Source organism: Poecilia reticulata, chromosome 18, assembly GCF_904066995.2.
Source record: "Poecilia reticulata chromosome 18, P_reticulata-male-v2, whole genome shotgun sequence".
NCBI lineage: Eukaryota > Metazoa > Chordata > Actinopteri > Cyprinodontiformes > Poeciliidae > Poecilia > Poecilia reticulata.
In genome coordinates, this window is record NC_088847.1 from 7322753 (window position 1) to 7330525 (window position 7773).

The 7773-nt window shown below is 36.5% G+C and overlaps 1 long non-coding RNA gene across 1 annotated transcript; it reads right to left on the reverse strand.

Moving 5' to 3' along the window:
• Window positions 1-3291: 3291 nt before the first annotated feature.
• Window positions 3292-6469, reverse strand: LOC145548782 (uncharacterized). The gene is made up of 5 exons (XR_014084775.1): window positions 6423-6469; window positions 5380-5422; window positions 5051-5080; window positions 4359-4394; window positions 3292-3631 (listed from the first exon to the last, which is right to left on the reverse strand). It is a non-coding gene; the product is annotated as an uncharacterized LOC145548782 (long non-coding RNA).
• Between the last annotated feature and the right edge of the window lie 1304 nt (window positions 6470-7773).

Consider the following 7773-nt stretch of genomic DNA (forward strand, 5'->3'; position numbering starts at 1 on the left):
TCTTTGTTTTTTGCATAAAGCTCAGTCACATAAGATCTCTGTTTCTGTCTAAATGTTAGATTATTTTGGTATGAATTTCTGATGTAGCTTTTCTGTCGTTCTTGATATACAAGATTATTTCTGTAACAACTTTTGACATAGTCTTTTTGTCGTTGTTTAAATTTTTCATTATCCCTGTATGCTGTCCTGATGCGTGATCTCTGTTTCTCTTTAAACTCAGAACTCTGTCTATACAGATTTTTCATGTACAGGTTTTTCTTTTGATTTCTTTCAGGGTTATTTTGAAACTTCCTGCGAGAATAAGATCTTTTCTTTGCTCTGAAGGACTCCCTTAAAGCATAGTTTTCTCTTTCCTTCCTCTTCTGATTCTCTTTTCTTTGTCTCGGTTTCTCAATCATAAGTAGTCTCATCTTCATCTTTTTTCTTTTCACTTTAGGGCACTTTGACAGTTTCAAAGACATTTCCAAAAGTGCACTTGTTGCATTTCTTTCTGAACTGGTAATGGGAAGTACTGTATTTTCTTGTGTCACAGACGACATAAAACTAATTGCATTAGATGCACCTTCAATTACAGCATCAAAAGGACTACTTGCAACAGGATACATGACTTCAACATTGATGTTTGACTCAAGAGCAGGAATGTTTCGTGTAAGGGAAGCACACTCAACCTGATGTTGAACAACACTTGGTGTCTCAGATTCATATAACAGAGGAGACGTATGAACTGTGTCTGAAGTACCTCTCTGGTAAAATGACAGGGGCTGGAGTTCAAATACACAAGATGATGGTACATTAAGCATTGTGTAAATTGACTTTAATCTGTGAATCATGTCACTAACATGGGTAAATTTTAGCATCACTGCTGTGCCAAAGTTTAAAAGACTAAATGTCATTGGCATTCCATTTTTGTTCCTTGTGTGCGGGTCAAAGTATCCATATTCACCAGATCTGCTTCTGAAAACAGCAATAGCTAAGCCTGACATGATCAGCAGCCCATATTGTACATCTGATGACAAATTACTCAATGCTTCTTCCAGGCTTGGATAAGTCTCTCCACCTACAAATGTTCCACATACTGGCAATGGAGTCATGTCCACCTGATATCTTGACCTGCGTGCAATTACCTCGTTTGGTAGTTCATCAGTTGCCAAATGGATGCTACGAGGAAATCTTTCTCTAGCCTGTCTGTACACAGCATCACCTTTATCCAGAACGAGGTCAAGATCTGGTCTGGTAATTGTTTCATTTTCGTGGAAAAAAGCCAGAAACACCAAACTGTTGGCCATACACTGACTATTCCTGTATTTTCCATATTTCAACGAATCTTGACTCCGTGAGGCACACACATGTGTCACTGATGGCTGTAGTTCTACATTAACTTGAGACTGCCGAGCAGAACCACATCCCTTTTCACCGTGTCAGCATAAGAGACCTGTGATGCACTTTGCTTTGTATCTCCTGCATCATGCTGGAAAGCTGTTTTGGTGTCAGATAGTGCTACCACAGAAGATAAACTGTTTTCACTTCTATCATTTACCTGCTGTCTTTCAAAGACTCCCCCACACACATCGCATCTCTAGCAAGCTGTCTCTGTGTAACATCAGCGTACAGTATATTCTGAAACTGCTGGTTGTTGTTCTCAGGGTCAGTACCTGTCACTTGATTACTCTGAGACCATTTCTCCTTCTGCCTTCTGAGCTTCTGAGCTTGAGAACGCTGACCCTTTCTAGGCATTGTTGATTCAAATTCTGGTCAGGTCAGGCAGGAAGCAGCAACTCCAATGGTCCTTACTGATCTTTTATCTCAAGATAAGCAGATACAATACAAAACTACACCAATGTACATACAATGAATGTATTAGTGTTGAACAGCTAGTCAGTACAAACCTGTGAACAAACCTGAAGTTCAGTCCAAAGTCAGTAGCAGCAGGCAGGAACACAAATTAGGGAGCTCAGATAAGAAATGAGCTTTACTTCAGTCCAATTGGAATTTTGTTCAATATTTAGCTCAGTAGATTAATTTTGGATTCAGTTCTTAAATGTATACAGATCAAGTATTTAGCTGATCTGTTTCAGAAATTATTTAAAATAGAAAATTATAATCCAATTTTGAAATAGAACTTTTTTCAAACTTCAGGTCCAAATCAGATTACTCAAAAAGACGTCTTAGAAATACCAAACTTCAAAGTTTTTTCTTTTTACCGTTTTCAACTTTATGCCAATAATGGTCTATATGTCTATTTCGCCAGACAAGACGAGAGCTTTACTTAAGTCCAAATAGAATTGGAGCAATGTATTTCAGTAGAAAACAATTTTTGTTTTCAATTTTAAAATTTATCCAGATCAAGTTTTTAGTTGACCTGTTTGAGTAATTATTTATTTTCAGCCAATTTTGAAATGGAAGCTTTTCAAACTTATTAAATTATTACTCAACAAGACGTCTTAGTGTCAAGCTTCCCAGTTATTTACTCTTACAGCGGAGAGAGGTAGATAGGAAAGACAGAGCAGTGAGAGGGGAGATTCTCTCAGGTTCTCAATAGATAGTCAGATGAGTTACTGGTAAACTCAGTTCAAGAAATGATTTCACATGACATGAAATGCATTTATGATAGATGCCACAATATGAGATTCAGAAAATGGATGCCACGATATTCAGAAAATGTCACAACTGTTCAGAGGTCACAGGACGTAAGATGTGAGGGGAAAACAGATCTAGTTACTGGTAAACTAGATTAAGAGAGACAGGCAAACATCAATTTGGCAGTAAACTGATGGTTGAAGAAAAAAAGGGAACTCTGGTTACTGGTAAACCGGCTCCTGAATTCGGAAAAACCAGGCCACCTATTGGGATGCTGGTTTGTGGAAATGCTTGTCAGTTTAGGGATGGAATAGAAAATGCACAGAAAATGGTTTTCCAGATATGTTGGAAAGCAGAGGAAAAGAAAAAACACAGTTGGAAAATTAAAATGCTTCGGACAGTGGTTAGAGAAAGCGGGTCCGTGGAACACCTGCGAGACAAGGAACAGACAAGAGACATCAAATGAAACATTCTCAACAGAGCAGTTTCTGGGTCAGATTTCATCTGAAAAGGTTCAAGCTATGCAGAGATGCATAGCTTGCAGAGATGCATAGCTACTACTATTGTGTACTAAGCTATGTGGTGTGAATTGGGTTGTTGCTGTGTTTTCATGACCTTTATTGAAATAATTCAATGAATGTAGATTATGATATTACTGATTCAATACGAAATAAGCTGTATCCCAGCATACCAACAGATAAAAGAGCCAGCAGCTGCTTTAGAAGAATTTAATGTTGCTTTGGACCTTCTTGATCAGAGCTTAAAGTGAGTGACAGAAAACCTCATCAAGACAGAAAACCTCATCATTAGTCCACCAAACAACTCAGAGGGTTGTTGCTGTACTGAGTCATGCTTCTTACAGGGTTTTGGACAACAGGGTTGTCATGTGAGCATAACCAACATATCCTGTTTGGATCCAATTTAAGGCAAATGTTTATAGATATGATTTTATTAAAATTGTGTGTGCGTCAGGTTGGATCAGCTGTGACAGCTCGGCTGATCCACGTTGGAACATCCGCTCACCAGGGAGGAAGGTGTCTAGATCCACTTCTCTCTGTGAGGGAGTGTAAAAACGTTTTCTTAGTAGCTGATCAGAAAACATTCTGGGGTCCAGAACACATATCCGCTAAGGTTCTTTGGTGTCTGTACACAAACTGCTTTGATCTAAACATTTCTGGACTTGTCAGCTCATAACAACCTCTTGGAAGATAAGCGTGTCATGTTCAGAACGAATACCAGGTTCTTTTTTAAGTGGCAGCATACACCTGTCTGATTAGAGATGTCTAAGTGACATAAATTAGGTTATCATCAGATATTCAAATCCAAATACAAACATTCCTTTCTCAAACAATTAAAGGGTGTTCTTTTTTATGTATTCTTTGCTTACTGTTGACATTCACATTTTTCCATGTGACACAATAAAGAGTATTTCTATTCTAAAAAAATAAAAATGTTCCATGTAGCTTCAGTTAGTCCTACTCCCAAAAGACTGATTCTGCCCATCAAAAGCAAGTCAAAGCACATAAATTCTGACCCTGAATGAATTCAAACATTGTGATGAGAATCAGACACTGGTTTAAATGTAGAAACATGGATGTCATCATATCCAGTTGTTGATCAAATGACTTTCAGTAGCTGTCTTACACAGGTTTAAAGATGCTAAAGTCTTGTACATTTAACTACGTACACAACCCTCAGTGTTTTTTTTAAACAATCACTGAGGTGTTCAGTGACAGCTAACTTTTTTTAATCAAATAAAGCCACACATTGCTAGTACTCACCTCACTGAGCAGAAGTGGGGGCAATGTCTAGGTAGTCTGAAAGGAGGGAAACAACAGTTGAATTTATTGAATTTATTTGACAGGAGCACATACACAAAACTGACAAACTTAAAAAGCAGCAGTCCTATGTTTGCATCATTCTGCTACTGCTGTGAGCGTTTGTCCCTAATTGGGCCTTTTTAATTAGTGCATCTGAAATGCTATAGCAATGAAGATAAGAGTTGGGAGTGACACTATCAACTTATTTATTTTCTCAGACAGAGTTCTGTCTGAGAAGATTTTTAAAAAATGTATTGAGTCTGGTTTTAAGATACTCTAAATTAACAGAAATGTTTTTTTAAATGTTAGTCTAAGATTGTAATGTAAATGGATTTTAGACAGCCCATAAGATCACCACCACATTACACATTGGTTTACTGCACAAAGATGGTAGCACAGTACAGAAAAAAAAATATTTCAACAAAATGTGGAAGTTTGCTAAAAAGCTTTTAAGTTTTGATCTAAACAATCTCAATTTGTGAGATTTCTGTGTTCATGAGATGTTAGTTCAGAATGAAACTGTCAAACATTTTCAGGTTTTCCACATTGTCACTATCTGGTCATATTTTCATTCTTTCCAAATAGAGAATGTTGGAATGCAGTTTGCTGATGTGATCTAGAAGCAGTTTATCTTTAAAAAATAATGTACTTACCAGCCAAAGGACGTCGGGACAGGGTTCTGTCTGAGAAAAGACACATAGACAAAGTTATCCAAGGGTCCACAGACACCACCAGTACGACCGGACACATTGGTAAATGGATACTGTTCACTATTTGCTGTTTCACTTTGAATAATAGCAAGAATAAAAAAAAGTAAATAATTTTAATAAATATGTTCATAAATATTATGAATCCGAGTTGCAAATAGATCAATATTATTTATCATATGTATTAGGAGCAGTATAAAATGTCCAGTCTTGCCTTAATTTATTGTTAAAAGCATTTGTGCTTGACAGGCTGCTGAACTTTGCAATGTACTTACCAGCCAAAGCACGTTGGTGAGCGGTGAGCAGTTTTCTTTCAGTCTGTGAAAAGACACTGTGTGTTATCTCACAATTATTGACTTGATAAAAAAAAAAAAAAAAAAACACGTTGGAAAGCACAGTTCATTATTAGCTATTTATCTTGGAATATTTACATAAATTAATAAACTCACTACAGAAATCGGGTTTACAAACAGATTAATATTCTTTACATTAATTCTTAACATTTCCAGGTTAACCGGAAAGTCCAATTAACTGTGACTATTACGGTTCCATTTCTTTTTAACTAGTTAGCTGAGTAGAAGCTGAACATAAAGACAAATGCTAACATATATAGTTAGAAATTAGATTATAAAAATTATACTGCATAAGGTTAATTTGATTATTATACATTCCTCATTCTGAATAGAACGGTTTTCAGTTAAGTTATATAGTAGGCGTCAATGTTAGCATGTCATGCTAACGGTCGGCACCTATAAGAAATAAGATAGTTAGCTGTCTATAACTTCATTATGGTATGGCGATTCGTTAAGAAGCAATTATTAATATATTTAAGAATGAAACCGTCTTTCATCTTTTGCATTTTCTGATTACTGCAAGCCACCTCTACAAGGCACAACCCAAGAACAAACCAACGTTTATCTAACGGCCTAACAGCCCCTTAACGGTTGACAGTCCCAGTTTCAGTTGAACAGGAAAGTCTAATTAACTCCGAGATTACCTTTGCAATTTTATACATAGTTAGCTGAATAGAAGCTGACCATGAAGACAAATACTAACATACATGGTTATAAATTAAGTTAATTGGAAATACCCTCTTCAATCTTAATAGACTGGTTTTCATTCGAGTTATACAGCAGCCGTCAATTTTAGCATATGCTAATGATTGTTTGCTATCAGAAAAACCTACATATAGCTGTTTTCAATCTTATTAAGTTACATCCACACTTAAGCAATTATGTAATAACTCTTTGACAACGAAACCGTCTCTCATTGTTTATAATTTTATTATTACAACAGACCCCATTAAAACACCGCTTACCTGTTGGGCACAAACGAAGAAGGAAGAACGTAACGGCAGAGAACGCCAAGCAAAACGTCAGAGACATTCAGGAGCACTCGGATATTTCCACTTTGATTACGACTGTGGATTTTGCAAGCTTGTTAAATCAATTCAAGAAAGATTTAGCACCAGTTTTAAGTTTCGTGTACAACTCGTGTTTTGAAACATACCATTTACAACTGCATTTATTTTTTATCGCCTTAAAATTAATTCTAACATTCAAAATTATATAGACTAATTATTAAGTCCCTTTGTTACTTATGCCTTCCTCTGGCATTTGTTGAAAGTTCAAAATGTATTAGCATAATTTTCATTGAATAACACTGCTTCTTCATCACTGTCATAAACAAAATATTAAATAGAAAAATTTTAACTTACTGTGGGAGAGGCGGCAGGGGCTTACCCCGCTCAAAAATGCATGTGACGTTCAAGGAACGCCACTTAAAGCCACTCAACTGCGCATGTCCATAAAGCCGTGGCAGGTTTACGCGTTCTTGTTTGTACTCTTGTTCTCGCCACAGAGCACCTAACACACTAAAGCAGGACCTTCAGCAAGGGCGGGCATTGGGAGAAATTATCCACCCTCAGAGTCATGGTCGCATCCATACTGAAAGGTCTTTTTTCCTTCATCCCGCAGTTAATAAAATTAAGTGAGGGCTAGATTAGGATTACACCCAAATTATCGATTTTACTACGGTGGCCCCGAGGTGCAAACCATTTAAGCAAAATTTAAATAATTACATTCAAATCATATAGACTCCTTATTTCCCTTCGTTACTCATGCCTTACTGTGGCTTTTGTTCAAAGTTCAAAATGTATTAGATTTAACTCTTATTAATTGGCACTTCTTCATCACTGTCATAAACACCGCTCTGTTGATGAGTGACAGCTCTCGTCTAAATCTCGGGCGGCCATCTTGGAGCGGTCCACCCACTCAGCGTTCTGTGTTTAGCAGGCACGATGACGTATCAGCAGTGGTGGAGAAAGTACTCAAAAAATGTACTTAAGTAAAAGTACAATACACAGACAAAAATGTACTTAAGTAAAAGTCAAAGTACCACATTAACATTTTACTTCAGTAAAAGTAAAAAAGTACTGGTTTTTAAAAATACTTAAGTATTAAAAGTAAAAGTACTTGCTGAATGCATTGCCTAATCACTAATATCATTAAGTGTACTGATCATATGATCATATGCCACAGATAAAACATGTTTTTATTGAGTTTACTCTGTAACATAGTTTAGACTTAGATATGTGATTCTATGCATCATAATTTCAGGGATGGAAACATCTTGTCTCCTGTCCTAACATAACATGTACTTCACTTGTT